The 25,744-nt window shown below is 37.4% G+C and overlaps 1 protein-coding gene and 1 pseudogene across 3 annotated transcripts in view; one reads left to right on the top strand and one right to left on the bottom strand.

The window, feature by feature from the left end:
* FOXP2 (forkhead box P2) overlaps window positions 1–25,744 on the bottom strand; it is a 751,705-nt gene that overhangs the window by 370,258 nt on the left and 355,703 nt on the right. The window lies entirely within an intron of this gene.
* LOC308246796 (cysteine and glycine-rich protein 2-like) lies at window positions 3,924–4,483 on the top strand (annotated as a pseudogene). Its single transcript has one exon. The product of its transcript is annotated as a cysteine and glycine-rich protein 2-like (transcript).

The following is a 25,744-nucleotide window of genomic DNA, read 5'->3' as shown; positions in this document are numbered from 1 at the left end:
ATTAGCTATTAAAATTGTGATGTTATTCTTCACAATGATTAGAAACTATCTAAAATTATCTATATCCTCAAAATGGCACTCTCATTTAAATAATGGATTTTAAGTATGGAGAAATTTGTTTAGTTTCAAAAATAAAGTCATATATATTATATTTTAAAGTAGGGTTACCAGTTTGTGTTCTCCATGTTTTGTTATCAAAGTCTATATGCCATGAAGCACTATCCAATGTATATAATTTAGTTCAATTAGAAATTTATACTGTGCTTTTAAAAATATATCCATGAGGAGAGCAAAGATAGCAGTGAAGTAGATGGAAGCTACACTCACTTCCTACCAGGACCAAACTGGAATTATAGCTAAATTATAGAACAATCATCATGGTTAACCAAGTGAAGATTAGCTGAAGAGAAATCTTATAACCAAGAACTTAAAGAAGAGGCCACATAGATACTGCTCCAAACAGGTTGCCAAGGGCTAGTCACAGGCAACGTCGTATGTGGCCTGCACCAGAATGACCCCCAGGAGGTCCAGAACCAACACACCCAGTGGCCAGCGTCAGACAACAGCAGAGCAGGATCCAATAAGCGTCACAACTGGCATCTTCAAGGAGAAATCTTGGCAGATACTAAACCCCAATGAGACAAATTTTGCTTCATGTGGTCAGCACCTCCACAGCAGCTCACACCTCATGGTCAGGGTTGAGCCTCAGAGTCAGCCAGCCTTAGAGCACATCCCACAAACCAATGACCCAATTGCATTCAAAACTCACTTACATCAGAAGGGCCCACATAACCCACACAAGGAACATTCTTGGAGCACGCAGCTCAAGTGATCAAGGAAACTGCACCACTGGGCCCCACAGGACACCTACTACATAAGGCCACAAAGATTGACAGTCATAGCAGATCTATGTCATACATAGAAACAAACACAAAGATGCATCCAAAATGAGAAGACAATTATAAAAAAAGGCCCCAAATTAAAGAACAGCAGACATCTCTAGGAAAAAAGCTAAATGAAATGGAGGCAAGTAATTTATCAGATGTAGAATTCGAAGTAATGGTTCTATGGATGCATAACAGCATGAAAAAAGGACATAGAAACCAAAAGAAAGGATCAGCTAGAAATGAAGAATACAATATCTGAAATGAAGAAAACACTGAAGGAATAAACAGTAGATTACATGAAGCAGGGGATCAAATCAGTAATTTGGAAGAAAAGGTGGAAAAGACTCAGTAGAGCAGCAAAAAAGAAAAAAAGAATTAAAAAAATGAGGATAATTTAAGGGAACTTTGGGACAACATGAAGTGTAACAACATCGACATCTTAGGGGTACCAGAAGGAAAAGATAGAGAGCAATGAATCAAGAACCTATTTTAAGATAGGTTTTTTAATAACCAAAAAATTCACTAGCCTGGTAAAGGAAAAAGACACACATGTCTAGGAAATACAGAGAGTCTCAAACAAGATGGACTCAAAGAGGCCCATGCCAAATCACATCATAATTAGTATGGGAAAGTTTAAAGACAAAGAGAGAATCTTAAAACCCGCAAGAGAATGGTAGTTAGTTTCCTACAGGGGAGCTCCCAAAAAACTGTCAGCTGATTTCTCAACAGAAACATTTCAGGTCAGAAGGGATTGTTCATAACAGCACTATTTACAATAGTTAAGATCTGGAAACAGCCCAAGTACCCATCAGGAGATGAGTGGATAAAAAACAATAACACAAAAAATTATGGTACATTTACACAATGGAATACTTGCAGCTGTAAAAAAAAAAAAAAAAAAGAAGAAGGTTCACTTACCTTTGAGACAGCACGGAGGGACCTGGAGGGTATTATGCTAAGTGAAATAAGTAAGTCAGAGAAGGACAAGTATCATATGGTCTCACTTATATGTGGAATCTAATGAACAAAATAAATGGACAAAATAGATGCAGAGACATGGAGACATGCAACAGATGGAGGATCCTTAGAGGGAAGGGTTGGGGGAGAGAAGAGATCAACCAAAGAACTTATATGCCTATATTCATAACCCATGGATACAAACAATAGTGGGTTGATGGCCTGGGGAGGAGATGGAAAAGGAAAGGAAGGGCGTCAATGGGGGAAAAATAGGGACATCTATAATACTTTCAACAATAAAGAGAATTTAAAAAAAATAAAAAAAAGAATCTCCTCTGACCATAATGGTATGAAGCTAGAAATCAATTATAAGAGGAACATTGAAAAGTACAACAAAGCCATGGAGGCTAAATAACAAGTTAATAGCCGAAACCGGTTTGGCTCAGTGGATAGAGCGTCGGGGGTCCCGGGTTCGATTCCGGTGAAGGGCATGTACCTTGGTTGCGGGCACATCCCCAGTAGGGGGTGTGCAGGAGGCAGCTGATCGATGTTTCTCTCTCATAGATGTTTCTAACTCTCTATCCCTCTCTCTTCCTCTCTGTAAAAAATCAATAAAATACATTAAAAAAAAATAAAAAATAACAAGTTAATAAACAATGAATGGGTTACCAATGACATCAGAGAAGAATCCAAACATACCTTGAAACACATGAAAATGAAAGCACAACAACCCAAAACCTATGGGACATGGTGAAAGCAATCCTTCATAGCTTTATAAGAGGGAAATTCATAGCATTATAGGACTATCTGAGAAAAAAAAAGAAAAACCTCAACTAAAAAATCTAACTTTACACTTAAAGGAACTTCAAAAATAAAATCAAGAAAGCCCAAAGTGGGTAGCAGGAAGGAAATAATAAAGATAGGGCAGAAATAAACAAAATAGTCTAAAAAAACAATACAAAGATCAATGAAATGAACAGCTGTTTTTTTTTTGTTTTTTTTTAAAGATAAACAAAATTGACAAATCTTTAACCAAATGTATCAAGAAAAAAAGAGAGAGGACCCAAATCAATAAAATCAGAAATGAAAAAGGAGAAATAAAACTGACATCAAAGAAACACAAAGGAATCTAAGACTATATTATGAACAACTATTTGCCAACAATTTGAACAATCTGGAAAAAATGGATAAATTCCAAGAAACATAAATATTCTAAAACTGAATCAGAAAGAATCAGATAATCTGAATAGACAGATTGCAGCTAGTAAAAATGAAGCAGTAATCAAAACCTCTCAGCAAACTAAAGTGTTGAACTGGATGGATTCACAGGTGAATTTAACCATAGATTCAGAGAAGAAATAGCACCTATCTGTAAGCTATAGCTAAACAATTTAGGAGAAGAGAATACTTCCAAGCTCATTTTACTGGGCCAGCATTATTTTAATTCTCAAACCAGATAAAGACACTACAAAGAAACTAAATTATAAGCCAATATCCCTGATGATCATAGATACTAAAACCCTCAATAAAATATTAGCAAACCAGATCTAGCAGTGTATTAAAAGATCATATGCCATGATCAAGTGGGATTTATTCTGGGGATGCAAGGTTGAAACAATATCCACAAATCAATAATCGTGATACATCACATAAACAAAATGAAAGATAAAAACCACATGCTCATATCAATAAATGCAGAAAAGGTATTTGATAAAATCCAGCACCCATTTATGGTAGGGATCTCTCAGTAAAGTGGGAATAAAGGGAACATATCTCAATGTAATGAAGGCCATATATGACAAACCCACAGCCAACATCAGACTCAATGGACAAAAACTAAAAGCATTTCCCTTAAGATCAAGCACAAGACAGGGATGTCCACTTTCATTGTTCTTATTCAACATAGGATTGGAAGTCCTAGCCACAGCAATTAGGCAAGAAGAAGAAATAAAAGGCATCCAAATTGGGAAGGAGGAAGTAAAACTGTCATTACTTGCAGATGATCCCAGATTCCCACCTGCTCCCTCCAACTCCACTTCACTAGCCCTGCCTGTGGTGCTTGGTCCTGCTTCTGACTCAATGCCTGTCTGGGGCGGTGGAAACAAGTGTGGGGTCTGGGGTGGACCCTGTCTGATGTGGAAGAGGTAAAGTGTGATTGGAGAAGCTTCCATCACTGCTGCTTTCTGTGCATGGTTTGCAGGAAAAATTAGATAGCACAGCAGTGGCAATTCATGATGAAGTTCTACTGCATATCCCACTATGGAAAGAAGTATGGGCCAAAAGACTATGGTTACAGCCAGAGTGCTGGCACGCACCACACGGACCAGGGCCAGAGGTTGGGCATCAAGCCACAGAGTGTTTAAACTCCCAGGCCTACAACAAATCCAAGCACATCTGAATTGACTAAAAAATACAGAGGTTCTGAGAAGAGTTCCAGATGTGGGGATTCCATGCATACTGCTATGAATATAATTGGGGCAGGAAATCTCTGGCACAAAAACTGTTTCCAGTGTGCCAAGTGTGGAAAGAATCTCGAATCAATAACTCTGACTGAGAAAGAAGGTGAAATATATTTTAAAGGATGCTGTGCAAAGAACTGTGGGCCCCAGGGATTTGGCTATGGCTCAGTAAAGGTGTAAACCTAGAACTGAGATCTCACACTGAGAATCTATATAAAAGCCTAAGCAACCATTATGATAGAACAACTAGAATGACCGGTCGCTATGACGCACACTGACCACCAGGGGGCAGACACTCAACACAGGAGCTGCCGCCAGCCCGCAGGCCCCAATCACTGATGGGGCTTGCTGGTCAACATCCTGGTCCCTCCCCTGGGCTGGCAGGTCCCGATTGCCCCATTGGGAACAGGCCCCAGGCTGGGATGGGGAACTGAGGGTGGGTGGCAGCGTGTGGGTGGCTAGGGAAGGAGGAGTTGGGGAGATGGGGAGGCAGGGAACCTCATCGGCCCTGATTGCTGGCCAGGTTTAGGGACCCCACCCATACATGAATTTCCTGCACTGGGCCTCAAGTCTCTACTTAATCTAGGCACAAATAATCTAGCACTAAAGTACAGTGAAATTCTACCAGTACTATGTACTGTATATTGCCCTGTACTTGGGTAGGCTGGCTGACTAGTAGGAAGAGGACACTGTATTCTTTTGCTTTATTCATCAGCATATTCAAAAACTATTTCTTTTACATTTTAAATAGAACTTCATTTTGAAAAATAAAATAAAATAAAAACTCCTAAAAACTCCACCAGAAAACTACTAGATCTAATAAATAAATTTATCAAAATAGCTAGATACAAAATTGTTATTCAGAAATCTATGTCATTTTTGTACACCAACCAGTGACCGGGTGCACGGGTTCGGCACATTGAAAGGAAATTAATTAGAAGGTGGCTGGCAGGGAGGGACTGGGCAAGACAGGCCAGACACACTCTGGAGCCAACCTCCCACGGTCCCTCCCTGGCCAGCAGCACTTGGGGTGGCACCATGGCTCGAAGGGCATCTGCAGAGTGAGTGGGGTCCCTCCAGCAGGTGGGGTCCCTTGGCCTGGCCTGCAGGGATCGGGCTGAAACCGGTTCTTCAACAACCCCCAAGGGGTCCTGGAGTGCGAGAGGGCACTCTGCAAAGTTGCTGTCGTACAGGGTGTGGAACACAAATGCAAGGGTGCAATAAACTAGATTTGGGGTCTACAGTGCCCCAGCAACAACATAACTCATGGCTGAAGGTGGAATTGCGTGGCCCTGTGAGGAATCGGGTTCCCTCCTCTCTGGTTTTGGGGTGCATCACCCAAGAACCGCCACTGCCAAGTCACTGCAGCTCAGCAGCTCATGCATTGAGCGTCTGCCCCTTGGTGGTCAGTGCACGTCATAGCAACTGGTCAGATGGTCAGACACTTAGCATATTAGCCTTATATATATATATGTAGATAATGAGTTATCAGAGAGGGAAACTAAGAAAACAATCCCATTCATAGTTGCTTCAAACAAATAAAATACCTAGGAATAAATTTAACCAAAAATGTAAACGAGCTATATTCAAAAAAATTATAAGATATTGAAAAAGATACAAATAAGTGGAAGCATATACTTGTGCCGAGCCAGCTCAGCCAGGTTCGGTGAGCCTGAGAGGGGGCGGTGAAGGATTGAAAAAAGACAGACAAGAGAAAAAAGCTGGGTCTGGGTGGGACACTGTCCTCTCTGATGGAGAGGCAGCGCCACAGCCTGCAAGCCGTCTTTTTATTTTATAGCCAGATTCCATGAGGCAAAGTAAGGGCATGGTTACAACATTCTCATGGGTTTCAATCCTGCTCAACTACATGCACATGAACTCTATCAAGCCCACATCACTCAGACACATGGGACCACGTGTTCAGACCATAGGTTCAAGCTTACAACTATAGCTGTTGGCTATAATTGTGCTGGGAGGGCTTTGCCCTCCAGGCTGGGATTTGCATGTGACCATGAGAGGACCATGCCCTCTCATTAGATCAGGCTTGAACCTGTCCAAACACTGTAGCTGCTCTCCACATATACTGTGTTCATGGATAGGAAGAATTAGCATCATTAAAATGTCCATATTACCCAAAGCATTCTATAGATTCAATGCAGTTCTTATCAAGAAACTGATGTGGTGCTCCACAGACCTAGAACAAAATATTCCAAAAAATTTTTTAATATAATTTTATTTATTTCAGAGAGGAAGGGAGAGAGTTAGAGAGATAAAAACATCAGTGATGAGAGAGAATCATTGATTGGCTGCCTCCTGCACACCCCCATACTGGGGATCCAGCCCACACCCTGGCATGTGCCCCGACCTGGAATCGAACCGTGACTTCCTGACTCACAGGTTGACGATCAACCACTGAGCCACAGAGGCTGGGAAATATTCCAGAATTTTACATGGAACCAAAAAAGACCTCAAATAGCAACAGCAGTCTTCAGAAAGAAAACACAGAGTTTGATATAATTTATATCAAATTATACTACACGGCCATTGTATTCAAAACAACATGGTAGTGGCATAAAAACAGACATATAGATAAATGGAACAGAATAGAGAGCCCAGAAATAAACCCATGCCTTTATAATAAATTAATATTTGACAAAGGAGGCAAAACATATAATGGGTAAAGATAGTCTATTCAATAAGTGGACAGATACATGCCAAAAAAAAAAAAAATGATATTAGACCACCTTCGTACACCATACACAAAATGAATTAAAGATTTAAATGTTAAACTTGAAACCATATAAATCCTAGGAGAAAACATAGGCAGTAAAATCTCAGACATTTCTCAGCAATTTTTTCCCCGATATATCACCTCAGGCAAGGGAATCAAAGAAGAAAAAAGAGACTACATCAAACTAAAAAGTATTTAACGCAAAGGAAACCAACACAATGAAAAGAAAACACACTGAATGGGATAATATATTCACCAATACATCTGATGAAGGGTTAATATCTAAAATTTATAAAGAACTTATACAATTTAACACCAAAAATCAAACAATTAAATTAAAAAATGAGCAAAGGATCTGAATAGACACTTCTCCAAACAGTACATACAGATTACCAAGAGACATTATGAAAAGGTGCTCAATGCTACCAATCATCAGAGAAATGCAAATTAAAACCACCTTGAGATATCACTTCATACCTGCCAGAATGGCTATGATCAATAAATCAACAAACAACAAAAGTGGGCAAGGAAGTGGAGAAAAGGGAACTCTCATGCACTGATGGTGGGAATGCAGACTGGTGCAGCCACTGTGGAAAACAGTATGGATTTTCCTCAAAAATTTAAAAATGGAACTGCCTTATGACCCAGAGATCCCATTTCTGGGAATTTATCTAAATATCCCAAAACAGTGATTCAAAAGAATATATGCACCCCTCTCCCCCTGTTCATTGCAGCATTATTTACAATAGGCAAAATTGGGACGCAGCCCAAGTGTTCATCAGTAGGTGAGTGGATAAAATCTGTGATACACAATGGAATACTATTCAGCTGTAAAAAGGAAGGAAATCTTAACCGTTTCCACAGCATGGATGGATCTGGAGAGTATTATGCTAAGTAAAATAAGCCAGTCAGAGAAAGACAAATACCATATGATTTCATTCATATGTGGAATCTAATGAACAGAATGAACTAACAAACAAAATACAGACATAGATAGAGAACAGGCTGACAGCTGTTAGTTAGAGCTGGGGGGTTTGGGGACTGGGTTGGGGACGATAGAGAGATCTAGCAAAATAGAAGAAAGAGAAATTTATACTTTAAATAAATTAGGTTTCATAAGTCACTTCAGACTAGTGAGTGTATCATTGCAATTAAAATAATAATTAAAAATTAAAGAAAATAATTAGCATGCCTTTTAAATTTCAAAATCAGACAGCTGTTTTATTAACAGTTATAAAAACTGGAATAGTGTTGCCCTGAGGCTGAAACAATGTGTCTATTTCACTAATTTCAGTGTGATGCTTAATTAAAAAAAAAAATACAAAAAACAGATATTTTGCAATGTATACCGCCAAACCACAGAAATTTAATTTTCACTAGATCTATATAAAATTTTACATACATAATGTGTGTATTTATATAAATAACAATTGTATTTAGTCATCCTTCTTAGAGATATACTTGTTTTCAGGTGTTCCACAATTTTTGAAGGGAAATGCTGGATGTAGAGTAATGGAATTGCAAAGTATTGTTAGTGCATCAGTGAAGATCAGAGAATAGTAGACAGGCAGATTTCAACAATGTCAAGACCTATGATGATGCGGAGATGTAACTGTATGTGTCCTAAAGCACTAATTTTAAGATTCTATATGTTTTCTAGTTAATAGCTCTATTAATAAGCTTGGAATATTCAGTAACTTGCTAATACTTATACTGACCCATGCTGATATGTTCCTGGAAGCAAAGGCATCAGATTGGAAGGGCCACCACAATCTGGCTAAGTATATTATGTGTTTATTTATTTAATCAATTTACTTATTGTTTTATAAATCTTTATTGTTGAAAATATTACATATGTCCCCTTTTTAAAGCTAAGATTTTTATAAGTCTCACACAGGTGTGCTGAAGAGCAAATTGAGTCCTCTGAAGTGTTTGCCTTGATAATGACAACATGCTATCTAATAAAGAGGGAATATGCAAATTGACCATCATTCCATCACAAAGATGGTGGTGCCCACAGCAGAGGTGGGGTTTCCATAACACAAGATGGCTTCATCCACAGCGGAGGCTGAGTTCCTGTAACAAGCCTTAACAAGAAATCAGCAGGGACCTGAAGCTGCATGGCACTGGGCTGGGGCAAGGGACCTGAGGCTGCGCCCCCCACCCGGCGGGGCTTGACAAGGGTGGGGCCGGCTGGGTCTGACTCTCGCCCAATGGGGGTGGGGTCGGCTGGGTCTGGGTCTTGCACAATTTTGAGGCACTGCAGGTGGGCAGGGACTTGACTTTGGGTCCCGCTGTGCGCCCCAGACTCTGACAGGAGGAAGATTTTCATATACATTTTACTAATTTTCTTTAATCTCTGACGCTTCTATTAGAGAGAAAGGGCAAATAGCAATATTAAAATATTTCCTCTAATTAATCCCCTTTTAATGTGCATGAATTTCGTGCAATGGGCCACTAGTATAGGATATTTAAGAACAATTAAAGTTCAATACCTTTTAGAATGGGCCTATAATCTGTTTTCATCACTTCCTAATTTATTGGCAATAGCATATTTTATTCATTTGTGTGACTTGCTTGGCTTTCAAAAGCATATGAGTTTAAAACTTCTGAATTACACTTGTAATCCTATCACCTAAAACTGTTTGTTTAGACATGATATGGAAGACATACACACACAAACATACACATATATTGTAATTTAGCCTGTGCACAAAGTGCATTCTCTACATATTGAAAGAGAGAGAAAAATCAAAATAGTCAACTGGAATTTGTTGCCCTATTTTAATAACAGACCTGGTCATTTGAATTCCTTAATAACCAATCTTAACAAAATGCTAATAATGCTTTAAAGGCAGTAGTATAATTCCCCGGAATCAACTAAAATCTAATTTTACTAAAAATAATCTAATAAGAATGAGAGGTAATAATATGCATAACATATCTTATAAATGGCATCTAAGACAAAACAAAATTATCATTATCTTCATTTAATGATGAAATAATTGTTGCCAGGAAAAGAAAGTAAGTATGTGACAGCTTAAAACTCTGTCAGCTGAAATGTGTAACTATTGATGCTGCGGAATTTTATCTTACACATTCCATTCACCTTCCCAAATAACTGGCTAATTCAGATGCGTTGCAAGATTATTAGGGAATTATTCTCTTTGTTTTGATTTGTTTAAAACCAGTGAATTTCATCTTCTCTTTAAGCTAACTATATCTATATTTATATCTATATCCATTTATCTATATGTATGCTTTATAGTTAAAAGAAAAGTAAAACAAAAAACAAACAGAAAAATAAAAGAAATTCATATTTTCAGGTTTTGGTGAACTAACGATGCATTGTAAAATAAAAACAATGGAAAATGTGCCTTTTTAGTACATTCATGATTAGCTATCACTTACTCTGTTTATAGCACACAACTGAGAAACAACATATTTGTATCCATAGGTATTCTAATGAGATTAGACAAAAACCTTTTGAAATAATCCTCAAACAGCTATTACCAAGCCTTATTATTGTTTAGTATCTCGTATCACAGTCATTTAGTCACAAATCTGTGGCTATAGACCAAATCCATACAGATTCTAAAAGGACATAAACACCTCAAGGGAGGAAAATAGATGCCTGGAAAAATCTTCCTTGAGCAGGAATTCAACTACTTCTATGGCAGCTCACACACATTTTTCAGCATGGATTTCCCTTATTTAAACAGATGAAAGTAATTAGATTTTAAAAATATTATATTGTCAATGTATCTGCACTCTGACAAAATTCATATTGATGATTTGAAATCCCTAAAACTCATAAAAATAGGAATTGTGGGAAACACTTCTCATTTTCCACATCACCCCACCACCACGAACAACAACAACAAAACAATAATAACAAAACAATCCTGAAGAATTAAATCTCTCTCTCGCTCTCATTTTTATATGGCACATCAAATAACCACAGAATGTAAATATAGAATCTGTGGTTTTTTTTTTTAAATTAGGTATGGGAAGTACTAAGTACTTTCTATAGGAAACTTTGAAAGTGCATTAAAAAATAAATCTACATGATGGTTGCTATCAATCATACTATGCTATAGCTTATTGTAAAAATTAGATTGAAAAAACAAAATCTCTGTAAAGGGCTATTGTCAGACCCTAGATGTATGAAAATGGTCTTTTAGAGATCTAAAAAGATTAATCTTCTTTAAACAATGAAGTCATTTCAATGTAAAAAATTATACAATGAAAACCGCAGAGCTTTACTTTCTGTAAAGCCAGATAATTATATATGCCATGGCTCTCAGACTTCCTGGTTATCAGGAGCGGTACTCAGTTTTAACATTTATATTTTACACTTTGTATTAGAATGAGAACTCTGAATAGGTGTAAAAGAGCCGTTTTGAGTCTAACAGGAATTTACAGTGTACATTCCATAATCTACTGGTTAAAATACTAAGGTTTTGATATATGTGGATTAATTAAGCTAAAATAATAAATTTTTGCTCTATAAAACTAACTCCACTCTTTAAAAAATGGAATTCACACAATTATCCTAAGGTTGTCTCTTATGAAATGTCTAAGGTGACCAAATAATACATATAGTGCTTTTAAAAGTTAAATTAGGTTTTTTAAAGTTGCAATTTTAAACACACATAATTCGGTTTTGTTTGAGAGCCTGTGGATAAAAATATTAAAGATGAATCCTACCTGTGTTCTTATTAATTACATGATACAACATGATTGGTTAGGTGTAATTAGCATATGCTAAGTATATGCGAAATAAACTAAGTTTGAAAGCTACTGAACATTAACTGTTCTTTTTGCAAGTAGTGGAATGGCTTAATTTAATTTGTGCTGGTGAGGGCACACAGACTTCCAAATAACAAGACAATACTAAATTTACTATTTTACCCAAATCATACTAATAAATGCAGAGGAAGGATGTCTGAATGGCACTAGCTAAAGATTATGTGCTTCATTTAATATTTTTCACAAACTGATTTATTTTCATCATGGCCTTAAGAACTAAATAAAACTGTTGCAAATCCAAAATGTCCTAAGAAGCAATGAAATTATACTTGTAAGAGAATTAGATTATATGAAAAAAGTAAAATATTTGTAAAATATAGTTATGAAATTTTAATCCAATAAATTCTAAAGCAAGAAAGTATTTATAGAAAAGTGAGATTTTTCTATAAGTAAGAGTAATGACAAACTATATACCTACAATTCAATTGAATATAAACAACCATGTGTTGTACATTAGAGAGGCAATTGCTTGGGGTTATTTTCCTAGCTATGGTGATAAATTTGCACCAATCCATCTACATAGTCTCCCCGAGTTCTCCTTGTCACCAGCTGTGCACATTTGCCGGCCAGCTGGCTAAGGTGAAAGGTATGCCACATAACAAAGTGATACTTGCTGGCCTGCACTAGAAGGACCTCTACTTCATCAACAACATGGGTTTCCAAGTGCGATAACTGGTCAGTGATTAAAATAAAGGTATACCTTGCCAGGATAGAAACATTAACTAAAATTGTCAATATATCCATAAGAGAAATGTAATATTTGTTTTCTCAAATAAAATTTTCTCAAACAAATTTGTTATGAGAAACAAATTTCATGAAATTCAGCACAGCCATCATTACAATGAAACTACTATGAAATTGAAGGGGAAAACAAGCTTCAAAAATATATTAAATACTATGGCTAATGCAACTGTGCATAATTCTGTTGGTTAAAACTCAACTTTAAATCAAAATTCCTCTTAAAAGACTTGAGTTAAAAACTAACAAAATACTTTAAGTGAAAATTAATGAGGACATATAAGCAAGTATCCCTTATAGAATGGAATAATGAATCTAATACTTAGCAATCAAAAGTTGATTCATTTATCTTATTGCTGGTGTAAATTTTACTTTTGAAACATATATATAAAAGTACACATATATCAGGATTAAGAAAGGGATATAAAAGAAGGCAACTTCTAAACTAGAGGATGTCTTATGATATTATTATAACACTAGAGGCCTGGTGCATGAAATTCATGCATGGGGGGCTATCCCTCAGTCCAGCCTGCACCCTCTCCAATCTGGGACCCCTCGAGGGATGTCTGACTGCCCGTTTAAGCCGGATTCTGTTGGGATCAGGCCTAAATGGGCAGTTGGACATCCCTCTCACAATCCAGGACTGCTGGCTCCCAACTGCTCACCTGCCTGCCTTCCTGAGTGCCCCTAACCGCTTCTGCTTGCCAGCCTGATCACCCCCTAACCACTCCCCTGACAGCCTGATTGATGGCTAACTGCTCCCCTGCCAGCCTGATTGCCCCTAACTGCCCTCCCCTGCAGGCCTGGTCACCCCTAACTGCCCTCCTCTGCAGGCCTGGTCCCCCCAACTTCCCTCCCCTGCAGGCCTGGTCACCCCTAACTGCTCTCCCCTGCAGGCCTGGGCCCCTCCCAACTGCCTTTCCCTGCAGGCCTGGTCGCCCCCAACTTCCCTCCTCTGCCAGCTTGGTCACCCCTAACTGCCCTCCCCTGCAGGCTTAATCACCCCCAACTGCCCTCCCTTGCAGGCCTGGTCCCTCCCAACTGCCCTCCCTTGCTGGCCATCTTGTGGTGGCCATCTGGTGTCCACATGGGGGCAGGATCTTTGACCACATGGGGGCAGCCATCTTGTGTGTTGGAGTGATGGTCAATCTGCATATTACTCTTTTATTAGATAGGATACAGGCCTGGTGCATGGGTGGGGGCCAGCTGGTTTGCCCTGAAGGGTGTCCCAGATCAGGGTGGGGGTTCCCTTAGGGAGTGGGGCAGCCTGGGTGAGGGGCCTGTGGTGGTTTGCAGGCTGGCCACGCCCCCCAGGGACCCAAGCGGAGGCCCTGGTATCTGGGGTTTATTTATCTTCTACAATTGAAACTTTGTAGCCTGGAGCGGAGCCAAGCCTTCTGCTTGCTTCGTGGCGGCAGCCATTTTTGGGGGGATTTATGAATCTTCTATAATTGAAACTTTGTAGCCTTAAGCGGAGGCCTGGGCCAGCCAGGGTGTGCGGAAAGCTTGGCTTCCTCCATCGCCGTGGGCAATCTTAGCCTCCTGCTCTTTCCAGCTCCATGGCTGCTGCCATTTCTGTTTGAGTTTATGTATCTTCTATCATTGAAACTTTGTAGCCTTGAGTGGAGGCCTAGGCCCGCAAGGGCAGGCGGAAAGCTTGGCTTCCTTCATTGCCAGGGAAACCCAAGCCTTCCTCCTGCTCTCTGTGGCCATAGCCATCTTGGTTGGGTTTATTTGCATATTCGCTCCTGATTGGCTGGCAGGCGTGGCTGGTGGGCTTGGCTTGTTGGTTAGAGGAGTGATGGTTAATTTGCATATTACTCTTTTATTAGATAGGATTTCTAATGTATCATAACACTTCTAAAAATATCAAGTAAGAATTACAAACAAATATATGAAGATAAATTGGACAATCTGGAATAAATGGATACATTCCTAGAAATATACAATCTCCCAAAACTGTTTAAGGAAGACTCAGAGAATCTGAAATGACAGATTACTATAAGTGAAATTGATGCAGCAATAAAAAAACATCCCAACAAAAGTCCTGGACTGGATGGCTTCACAGGTGAATTTTACCAAACATTCAAAGAAGTAGTACATACCCTCTCAAACTATTCCAAAAAATTCAAAAGCAGGGGAAACTCCCAAGCTCATTTTACCAGGATAGCATTATCCTGATTCCAAAACCAGATGAAGACAATACAAAGAAAGAAAATTATCGGCCAATATCCTGGATGAATATAGATGCCAAAATCCTTAACAAAATATTAGCAAATCAGATCCAGCAATATGTGGAAAGGATCATACACCATGAACAAGTGGGATTTATTCTGGAGATGCAAGGTTGGTATAATATCTGTGAATCAATAAATGTGATGCGCCACATAACAAAATGAAGGGTAAAAGCCACATGATTGTACAAATAGCTGCAGAAAAAGCATTTAATAAAATCCAGCACATGACTCTCAGAGACCAAGGGGACATACTTCAATGTACCAACGGCTGTATATGACAAACTACAGTCAACATCATACTCAATGGGCAAAACTAATATTTCCCTTAACATCAGACACAAGACAGAGATTTCTGCTTTCAACACTCTTATTCAGTAAAGTACTGGAAGTTCTAGCCACAGCAATCAGACAAGAAAAAACAAATAAAAGGCATCCAAATTGCAAAGGAGGAAGTAAAACTGTCATTATTCATAGAAGACCTAATTTGTACATAGAAAACCCTAAATACTCCATCAAAAAGCTACTAGATCTAAAATTAATTTAACAGTGTCAGAGGATACAAAATTAGTATTCAGAAATTGGTGTCATTTTTATAACCCAATAATAATCTATCAGAAGGAGAAACTGAGAAAACAATCCCATTTACTACTGCAACAAACAAACAAAAAATAAGGTACCTAGGAATAAATTAACCAAGGAGGTAAAAGACCTGTACTTGGAAAACTATAGGACATTGAAGATAGAAACTGAGGAAGATACAAATAACTGGAAGCATATACTGTGTTTATGGATAGGAAGAATTAGCATCATTAAAATCCATACTACCCAAAACAATATTTAGATTCAACACAATTCCTATTAAAATACTAATACTATATTTCACAGATCTAGAACAAATATTTCAAAAATATGTATGAAACTAAAAATCCCCTGAATATCCCCAGAAATCTTGAGAAAGAAGAACCAAGTGGAAAGCATTACAAAACCTCATATCAAATTATACTACAAAGCCACTGTAATCAAAACCACCTGCTACTGGTGTAAGAACAAGCATATAGATCAATGGAACAAAACGGAGAGCCCAGATATCACCCCACGCCTATATGATCAATTAATATTTGACAAAGTAGTCAAGAGCATACAATGGAGTAAAGGGAGTCTTTTCAATAAATGGTGTTGGAAAATTTGACAGGTACTTGCAAAATAAATGAAACTAGACCACCAACTTATACCATACCCAAGAATAAACTAAAAATGAATATAAGACTTAAATGTAAGTTGCAAAACCTTAAAAATTCTAGAAGAAAACACAGGTAGTAAAATTTCACACAGCTCTCATGGCAATATTTTTGCCAATATGTCTCCTAGAGCAAGGCGGACAAAATGTAAAATAAATAAAAAACTAAAAAGCTTTTGAACAACAAAGGAAACCATCAAAAAGATAAAAAGGGACTCACTGCATGAGAGAACATATTTGCCAATGATACACCTGATAAGGGGTTAATTTCCAAAACATATAAAGAATTTATACAACTCAACTCCAGGAGGAAAACAAACCAATAAAAAAATGAGTGAAGGACCTGAACAGACACTCCCAAAAAGGACATACAGATGGCCAGTAAACATATAAAAAAATGCATAACCTTACTAGCCATCATAGGGTTGTAAATTAAAACCACAATGAGATATCACTTCATGCCTGTCAAAATGCCTACCATTAATAAATGAACAAACAACAAATGCTGGCTAGGATGTAAGAGAAAAGGGAAACTTAGTGCACCATTGGTAGGAATGCAGAATGATGAGGCCACTATGGAAAACAGTATGGATTTTCCTCAGAAAATTAAATTTTGCCTCAGTGATCCCAACTTTGGAAATATATCCTAAGAATCCTGAAACATCAGTTCAGAAATATATATGCACCCCTATGTTCACAGCAGTATTATTTACAATAGCAAAAATCTGGAATCAGCCCAAGTTCCCATCAGCAGATGAGTGGATAAAAAAGCTGTGGTACATTTACATAATGGAATATTACATGGCTGTAAAAATGAAGGAAATTTTTTTTTTTTAAATACATTTTATTGATTTTTTACAGAGAGGAAAGGAGAGGGATAGAGAGTCAGAAACATCGATGAGAGAGAAACATCGATCAGCTGCCTCCGGCACACCTCCCACTGGGGATGTGCCCGCAACCAAGGTACATGCCCTTGACCGGAATCGAACCTGGGACCCTTCAGTCCGCAGGCCGACGCTCTATCCACTGAGCCAAACCGGCCAGGGCGGAAATTTTACCTTTTGCAATAGCATAGATGGGCCTGGAGATTACTAGTATCCTAAGTGAAGTAAGCCAGTCTGAGAAAGATAAATACTATATGATCTCACTTATATGTAGAATCTAATAAACAAAATAAATTAATGAACAAAATAGAAACAGGCATGGATACATGGAACAGACTGACAGCTGTCAGAGGGGAGGCAGTAAGGGGGACTGGTGGAAAGAATGTGAAGGGATTAGGCAAAGAACATATATGCATAACCCATAGACACACACAACAGTATAGTGATAGCCAGAGGGAAGTATGTACAGGGGCTGTGTGTGTGGGCAAAAGTGGGGAAAGGAGGCATCTGTAATAGTGTCAACAATAAACACCAAGTTAACAAATATCATGTAAGACTAAAACTGTAAAAACAACTTATGAGAAAAATTGGATAGCCATGATTTACTCAATTGTTATGCTTTTTCCTTATTAATACTGAAGGGAATTAACTTGCCATCACCTGTAGGATCTATATCCTGTTTTTGTCTTCTTTCATTTCTAATCACATCCTTCTGAAAGGTGAGCTCAGAACCAGAAACAACAATGCATATTTAATTTGTTTAAACATTATAATATTAATACATTCATATCTTAAGGCACTCACAATATGCCACTGACACATTTTCCTCCTAACAATGTAAACTTAGCATGTCTGTTATTTTGTAAATCATCCAAAAACCTATATCTAATAGTTCCCACTCAATCCATTATTTATTCACAACTCTTAACTTCCATAACAGCTTGTACATGTTTATAGCATAGCAGGGCTTATATTTAATTGTAATTATTTGTTAAAATGTCTTCTCTTCTGCACTTCTGAAACAGAGACATGACTTATTTATCTTTGCTTCTTTAACAACAAGCCAAGTCCTTTACATATAAAAGGTGCTTAATAAGTGAACAGCTAAACACCTTATAGAAGAAAGAATGGATGAATCCCTATTAAATGTCACTTTGTTTTGGTCTATTATCTCATTAAAACCTATTTGAATAAGGGTTATATTAACCATGCCTCCTACTTTTCTATGGTCTTCAAATTTGATAATCAGGTCTCCTATATTTTTCTCATTCAAAGACAGTAATCCTAGCCAGAACAATTAGGGAAGAAAAATAAATAGAAGAGATCCAAACTGAAAATGAATAAGTAAAACTGTCACTATTTGCAGATGACTTGATGTTATATATAGAAGACCCTAAAGACTTCATCCAATACTGTTAGAACTAATAAAAAAATTAAGTAAAGTTTCAGAATACAAAGTCTATACTCAAAAATCCATTGCATTTATTTACATTAATGATGAACTGTAAGAGACACAAGTTTTAAAACAATCCCATTTATAATCATATCAAAAATAAAATAAAATACCTAGTAATAAATTTAACCAAAGAGGTAAAAGACCTGTATATTAAAAACTATAATACACTAATGAAAGAAATTAAGGTGACACAAATAAATGAAAAGATATTTTTATATTCATGGATTGGAAAAAACTAATATTGTTAAAATGTCCATACTACCCAAAGCAATATACTTATTCAATGCAATCCCTATCAAAATTATAATGGTATTTTTCACAGAAATTAAATGAGAAACCCTAAATTTATGTAGAACCACAAAAGACCCTGAATAACAAAGCAATCTTGAGAATGAAGAACAAAGCTAGAAGCATTGTGCTCTATAATTTTAAACTAAGTTGTAAAGCTACAGTAATCCTATATAATAAAAGCCTAGGTGGCGTCACATCCTCGTGCAACGTCATCACAAGATGGCCACCACAAGATGGCCGCCACAAGATAGCCACCATCATGTTGTCACAAGATGGCTGCCACAAGATGGCCAACAGGGTAGGGCAGTTGGGGCAACCAGGCCTGAAGGGGAGGCAGTTGGGGGCAACCAGGCCTGCAGGGGAGGGCAGTTGGGGGTGATGGGGCCAGCAGGGGAGCAGTTAGGGGGCAATCAGGCAGGCAGGCAGGCAAGCGGTTAGGAGCCAGCAGTCCTGGATTGTGAGAGGTATGTCCGACTGCCAGTTTAGGCCCAATCCCTAAAAAACAACTGTAGAGGGCAATCTCCCCAACATAAGTCTGGGTGATGGTTATTTTAATCTGACATCAAAAACAAAAGAAAGAAAAACAAAAATAAACAATTGGTACCACATCAAACTAAAAAGGTTTCTGCATAGCAAAGGAAACCATCAACAGAATGAAAAGGCAACATACTGATTGAAAGAAAATATTAGAAATCATATATCTGATAAGGGGTTAATATCCAAATGTACTCTACAAAGAATTCATGCATTTCAATAGCAAACAAAACAAAACTCAAAAAATTCAATTAAAAAATGAGCCTAAGAGCTAAATAGACATTTTTCCAAAGAAGATATACAGATTGACAACTGTCAGAGGGGAGATAGGGAGGACTGGATTAAAGAAGGTAAAGAGATTAACCAAAAGAACATATATGGATAACAGTGTGGTGGTGATGGTCAGAGGGAAGAGGGGGTGGAAGCTAGGTGGAGGGGGGCAAAATGGAGGGTGGGAAATGAGGACATCTTTAATAATGTCAACAATAAAAATAAAGTTAAAAAATGTAGACACACACACACTAAAAGAAAACATACAGATGGATAACAGGTGCATGAAAACATGTTTAACATCATTAATAATCAAAGAAATGCAAATCAAAAACACCACAATAGGAGAGCACCACACACCTGTTAGAATGGCTATTATAAAAAAGACAAAAATGATAAGCAGTGGCAAGGATATGGAGAAAAGGGAACCCTTGTGCACTGCTGGTGGGAATGTAAATGTTGCAGCCACTATGGAAAACAGAGTTAAATCTCACTTTAAGAGTCTGGCATATGAATTACCAAAATGTAACCAAAATGACTATCCATGTTGAAAAGTTAATAGCCAAATAAGAGAAGCAGGGAATTCAGGACAGTAGGAGAATCAAGCGTAAAAGGACAGTTTTTAAGGGTATTGGACGCACCTTTCCTATAGGTTTTGACAATACTTATCACCCTTTCCACAGCTAGCCCTGGCCATCACATTCAATAGGGTACTAGTATAATATTTGTTCCATATAGATACACAAACTCTAATTAGTCTCCCAAATATCAGATCAAAGGTTAGTGATTTAAAAAACAACAACAATCTAAATGACTTGTCACAAATAAGAATAAGCTCTGTGGCATGTTTCAGTCCACTGAAATACAGATTCAAAATGCTGTCTGCATTACATTCCAAAACAATATCATCTGAGACCTAAAAATGGAAAAACCTTTATAGAAATGATTGTACTTGATTGCTGACACAAGTGTATTATTTTAAAAAATGATTTTTTTTTCTCTTCCTCCAGGACAAAGGTACCTGCACACATGGTTACTGAATACTCTGTTACCTTTGCAGAACAGGACCCAAGCCTAAAAGCCTCCCCATGGGACAGGTAAACCAAAGGGAGAGTCAAGTTTGATCTCAGTCCACACCTGAACCACCTATGGAGGGCAAACTAACCTGGTACTTGCTTACTCCACAGAGTTGACCCACACAGGTCAGGCTAGGAGCACAGTTCCCCAGGAGCTTGCATGGTCTTGAGAGAATGGACATTTATTTATTTCCCTAAATCCTAGAAGGGGAGGGAGCTGTTTCTGATGATAAAAGAGTATTTTTTTTCACCAGTGTAATACTCTAAAATACAGAAGCCCCGAGGTCAGCCGTGGGCAAACTATGGCCCGCGGGCCAGATCCGGCCCGTTCCGCTGTTCTATCTGGCCCGTGGAGCCGAAAGAGCAGAGGGTTCTCTTGCTCTCCCCTCCGCTCCTTCACCAGCAGCAGTGTTAACACGGCCGCAGCTCCTTCTTCTGAGTGGGTGGATTTATATCTGCCCATTCAGTAGAAGGAACAACCTCTCAATCTTCCAGAGGCTCCTTGTAATGCCCGCGGACGCGTCCCCCGACATCACCCTGGGAATGCGTAGACACGTTATCGTGGTGATGTAGGGAGACACGGCCGTGGGGAGCACAGTATCAGAGCATTAGCTAAAAAGGAGACCAACAACACTGTTCCCACTGAAGTTGATGTTTTAAAGACCAAAAACCGCCAAAACCGGTTTGGCTCAGTGGATAGAGCGTCAGCCTGCGGACTGAAAGGTCCCAGGTTCGATTCCGGTCAAGGGCATGTAACTTGGTTGAGGGCACATCCCCAGTGGGAGGTGTGCAGGAGGCAGCTGGTCGATGTTTCTCTCTCATCGATGTTTCTGACTATCTATCACTCTTCCTTCCTCTCTGTAAAAAATCAATAAAATAAAAAAAAAAAAAAAAAAAAAAGACCAAAAACCTTTCAACCCAGTCTACATTGCCATCTACATCTACGTCCCGGGCATAATTTGGAAGTTGCACTAAAGAAAATGTTTAATTTACTGTTTACACATTTTGTTCTTTCCTATTTGTTTTAGTTTTAAATTATTTTATTATATTTAAGTTTAATTTGAAAGGCTTTTGTACCTTTCCTTTGTTAGGCAATTTTATTTTGCCTTTGCCATCTTCAATATAAGGTATGTTATTGTGCTATGATTCCTCCATTTTTTGAAGTTTCAAATTATAATAATTAGTGTTTACATTCTTCTTGTTAAATGTTTGAAATGAATAAAACTATTGAAATAAAAAAGAAGACCGTACCCTTTCATGTAATGATGTTTACTTTGAATTTATATTAGTTCACACGAACACTCCATCCATGCTTTTGTTCCGGCCCTCCGGTCCAGTTTAAGAACCCATTGTGGCCCTCGAGTCAAAAAGTTTGCCCACCCCTGCACTAGACTCTGCTTGGAACAATCCTATTGTCTTGGAAGGCAGGCCCCATACAGCATCTCAAACACAATGATCGAGATTTACCCTTATAGTCAAACAACCTGAAGAGTTAACTCCAGCTACAAAAGAGCCCAAAACATTTAAGAGTCAAGAAAACAGGGGCACACATAGCCTATAAGAAACTTTCCTGGAACATGGAGCTCAGGTGATCTGGTAGATTGTGCCAATGAGCCCAACAGGACACCTTCATCATAAAGCCATCATAACAAGTTTGAGAGTCATAGCAAATCTACCTATTACACAGAGACAAAATAGAAAAACAAAGAAAAATATTGCAAACAAAAGAAGAAGATAAATTCCCAAAAAAAGAATTAATTAAATGAATGAAATGGAAACAACCAAAATACCACATGCAGAGTTTAAAAGAGTAGTTATGATGATGCTCAAGGACCTTAGGGAAAGAATGCATAACCTTAGTGAGAACTAAAAGAGTTAATTCCCATAAGGTTGTCAATTGACTTCTCACCATAAAAGATTGTCATGAAGTATTCAAACTGATGAAAAACAATGACCTGCACTTGAGAATACTCTATCCAGCTAGACTATCATTAAAAATGCAAGTGAACGAAAAAGGTTCCCAGACAATAAAGGCTAAAGGAGTTCATTATCACCAAACAAGTATTGTAAAAATGTTAAAGGTACTGCTTGAAGAAGAAGAAATAGAGAGAGAGGAATATAGGCACAAAGAAAAAAATGGCAATAAATAAATACCTATCAATAATGACTTTAAATGTAGATGGATTAAATGTTGCAATGAAAAGATGGGAAAACCACCCCCAACAGGAGACTGACATAGGGAAGCTGAATGGATAGGGAAGCATGACCCATATATATACTGTCTACTAGAGACCCACCTCAGAACACAAGATTCACACAGGCTGAAAGTGAAGGGATGGCAAAAATATCCCATGCAAATGGAACAAACAAACAAACAAAAAAGCTGGCTTAGCAATACTTACAGATGACAAAACAAACTTGAAAACAAAGTCCATAAAAAGTGACAAAGGAGATCACTACACAAAACTGAAAGAACTGACACAACAAGGGGCTATAACCCTTGTAAACATATATGCACCCAATAAAGGAGCACCTAAATATATAAAGAAAATATTGTTGAAATTTAAGGGAGAGATTGACTTCCATGCTGTCACAGTAGGGGATTTTAACACCCCACTGTCATCAAAGGAAAAGCTACCAAACAAAATATCAACAGGGAAACAGCTATCTTAAATGACACACTAGGTCAGTGGGATTTAATTTATATTTACAGAATATTTCATCCCAAAGCTGCAGCATATACATTCTTCTCAAGTGCACATGGGACATTCTAAAAGATAGACCACATGTTAGGACACAAAATGAGTCTTAATAAATTCAAGAAGATTGAAACCATACCAAGCATCATCTCAGATAACAATTGCATGAAACTAGAAATCAACTACAATAAAAAATTCAAAAATATTCAAACACAAGGAGGCTAAATAGCATGTTATTAAACAATGAATTGGTTAAAAATAAGGTAAAGGAAGAAATCAAACATTACATTGAAACAAATGAAAAGGAATACACAATAAACTAAAATCTATGGGACACAGAGAAAGCAGTTCTTAGAGGGAAGTTCATAACATTACAGGCCTAACTCAAGAAGTAAGAAAAATCTCAAATGAACTATCTAACTCTTCACTTAAAAAACTAGAAAAAGAACAGCAAACAAAGCCCAACATAAGTAGAAGGGAAAAATAATAAATGTCAGAGACTAAATAAACAAAATAAAGTCTGAAAAAATACAAAGTATCAATTAAACCAAAAGCTGGTTCTTTGAAAAGATGAAAAGGTTGATGAACCTTTAGCCAGATTCATCAAGAAACAAAGAGAGAGGATCCAAATAAACAAAATCAGAAATGAAAGAGCTAAAGTAATAACAGACACCACAAAAATACAAAGGGTTATAAAAAATACTATCAATAACTATATGCCAATAAATTGGACAACCGGAGGAAAAATGGATAAATTCCTAGAAGTACTCAATCTTCCAAAACTAAATCAGGAAGAATCAGATAATGTGAATAAACTGAGTATCACTAATGAAATTGAAGCAGTTATTAAACAACTGCAGTTATTAAACAACTCCCAGCAAATAAGTGTCCTGGACCAAATGGCTTCACAAGTGAATTTTACCAAACATTCAAAGAAAAACCAACATCTATCTTTCTCAAACTATTCCAAAAAATTCAAGAGGAAGGAAGACTTTCAATCTCTTTTTATGAGGCCAGCATTATCCTATAATATAAATGAGGTTGCTTTATTAGTTTTTCTTTCTGTTAGTTTATTATTGGAATATCCTATTCCAAAACCAGATAAAGACACTACAAAGAAAAAAATTATAGGCCAATATTCTTAATGAACATAGATGCCAAAACCCTCAACAAAATATCACCAAACTGGATCCGACAATACATAGAAAGATGATAAATTGGGATTTGTCTTGGGATTCAAGTTTGGTACAATATTCACAAATCAATAAGTCTGATACATCACATAAACAAAATGAAAGATAAAAATCACATTCTTATATCAATATATGAAAATGTGAAAAAACATTCGATAAAATCCAGCACACATTTATGATAAAACCTCTCAACAAAGTGGGAATAGAGGGATCATACCTCAAAATATTGAAGGCCATATATAAAAAACCTTCAGTCAACAGCATACTCAATTGGAAAAAACTAAAACCATTTCCCTTAAGATTAGGAACAAGACAGGAATGTTGACTTTCACCACTCTTATTCAACATAGTACTGGAAGTCCTAACCTCAGTGACCAGACAAGAAGTAAAAATAAAGGGCATTCAAATGGGGAAAGGAGGAATTAAAACTGTCATTGACAAGAAATTGTCAATATCATATTACCTGATATTGTACATAGAAAACCCTAAGAACTCCACCAAAAAGTTACTAGATATAGTAAAATAATTTGGCAAAGTAGTAGGATTCAAAATGAACATTCTGAAATTGTTGGCATTTTTATACACCAATAATAAACTAACAGAAAGAAAAACTAATAAAGCAACCTCATTTATATTGCAACAACAAAAATATAAGGTACCTAGTAATAAATTTAACCAAAGAGGTAAAAGAACTGTCCTCAGAAAACTATAGGACATTAAAGAAAGAAAATTAGGAAGATACAGATAAGTCCAAGCATATTCCATGTTCATGGATGGGAAGAATTAACATCATTAAAATGTTCATACACCCCAAAAACAATCTTTAAATTCACTGCAATACCTATTAAAATACAAATGCCATATTTCACAGATGTAGAACAAATATTCCAAAAATTTCTATGAAACAAAAAAAGACCCCAAGTATTTTCAGCCATCTTGAGAAAGAACAAAGTTGAAGGTATCACAATACCTGATATCAAACTATACTGTAAGGCCACTGTAATCAAAACAGCCTGGTACTGACACAATAACAGACATGTAGATGAATGGAACAGAAGAGAGAGCCCATATATCAACCCAGACCGATATGGTCAATTAATGTTTGACAAAAGAGTGAAGAACATACAATGGAGTAAAGACAGTCTCTTCAACAAAGGGTGTTGGGAAAATTGGACAGATACATGCAAAACAAATGAAACTAGACCACCAACTTACACCATACACCAAAATAAACTCAAAATGGATAAAAGACTTAAAGACATGAAACCATAAAAATCCTAGAA

Source organism: Plecotus auritus (genome assembly GCF_963455305.1).
Source record: "Plecotus auritus genome assembly, chromosome: 4".
Classification (NCBI taxonomy): Eukaryota; Metazoa; Chordata; class Mammalia; order Chiroptera; family Vespertilionidae; genus Plecotus; species Plecotus auritus.
This window is presented reverse-complemented; position numbering and strand designations above follow the sequence as displayed.